Source organism: Gadus macrocephalus, chromosome 17 (assembly GCF_031168955.1).
Source record: "Gadus macrocephalus chromosome 17, ASM3116895v1".
NCBI lineage: Eukaryota > Metazoa > Chordata > Actinopteri > Gadiformes > Gadidae > Gadus > Gadus macrocephalus.
In genome coordinates, this window is record NC_082398.1 from 4,522,344 (window position 1) to 4,524,116 (window position 1,773).

Genomic DNA, 1,773 nt, shown 5'->3' on the forward strand with positions numbered 1-1,773 from the left:
CCATTACGGAAACGTGATCGATTAAAAGATATCACGGAGAACGCACCAGAAAAGGTCCTGTTTGAGACACAACGTGAAGGGGTAATCCGAGCGCGTCATTGGTTAAACCAGGGTGGTCCTATAAACGTATTCATGTTTACAAGGGCAGTGTTGAGCTTAGAAGGAGGGAGACTCCTCTTCCCTAACTAATAATAAAGCAGGGGATTCCCAGAACAGCATTTCTAATGTAAATTCTGTGCTTTAGTGAGATATAAAAGTAAAAATATTGTCCAGCTGCGCTAAAGGCTTATTGTTATGGCCAGTGGGCAAGCTAACTGGTTCACATACTGGTCAGCTTTGGAGCACTCTCGGAAAAATACAGAAACCTGGCACTTTAGAATGACAACGTTCTGTCGTACCCATATTTGGAGGTGAACATTTATAATTTGTCATATTATTGACATTAATTATAATGTTTGACGATATTATTATTTGATAATAATATTTGAGCATTTAAATCGTAATAAAAATGAACTAAAAAGTTCAACTGTTAAAACTGAGCACAGTGGATCTTAATCATAACCTAATTAATATAATTAAATGAATGTGTGGACCTTTAAGGAACTCTGAACTCTCAATAACAAAAACAATTGGCACAAGTCATTCAGAAAACGCTTTTTTTGTTTTGTTTTTCTTAGGTGTTCCCAGATACTTTGGTACTTCTTCCAAGTGCACGCTTTTATTTTGAAGAGTGAGTGAACGGGGCTGGTGCAGAGTTCTGTCGGGGTCATTGAAAGAGTTTAGTTGGCCTCTCAAAATCATAACCATGCACTACATTTTTCAGAAGGCGCGTTAGAAAAGTAGACCTCCGGTGTCACTCCGCAACGATGGATGAATAATAAAAATGTTCACTTTGGCAGCGTATTGCTGTTTGACTAGGAAAGGTGCTGTCTGACCGGAGGTAAGAGTTTGGTTTAGAAATGGCGCTATTCCATTTCAGCCCACTAGGGCGGCAGTATAAACCCAGAGTGCAGTAAATCAACATGGCCGCCAGAGCCAATTAACGTTAAGAGTAACACCTGTGTCAAAATGGTTCATATTGTGCTTATGGGTGGTAACATTTTCTAAATATACCATTCGTACTAGCAGAACACACAAACACACATACATAGAAACACATACACCCAAGCACAAAAAATGAAAAATATAAAAAGGAGAGAAATACTGAAAACAGATGTGCAGATACCAGGTAGCCATTTTCCAAATGCAAGACAAGCCCCGCTATAACTCCATTCCCAATGCATCACTTACAAAGACAGGATTATGGAAGACGTAAAACAGCCCGGCAACAGCAAGGTGGAGGAAGTCACAACATGGGATTGGCTGTTCCCGAGATTATTTCAACCAATCGGTAGTCCCTACCCCAATGCCGGAGCAGTTTACATAGAGCAAGAATAAACAAGTTTCACAAAGAGAAAAAAACTCACAAAAACTAGCCTTAAGTTATTCCGTTAAGTTTTTCTGCTAAATATATTTTTTTCATCTATGTCATTTTAAACTTGTTTAATAAAAGTTATTTGCTAGTACGTTATTGTCATTACTAATATCAATGTCATTATCACCTTCATCTACCACAAGCATTACCAGCATTATAACTATCGGTATCAGGGGGAGTGGTCTATACAGGCCCCACCCCCTCACAAAGGTGAAAGGGCTGACGAAGAGTCCAATTAGATGGAGGGAGAGAGGACTGGCCGCCGCCCTTCTCCTTAACTCCTCCTCTCATCCCAATTC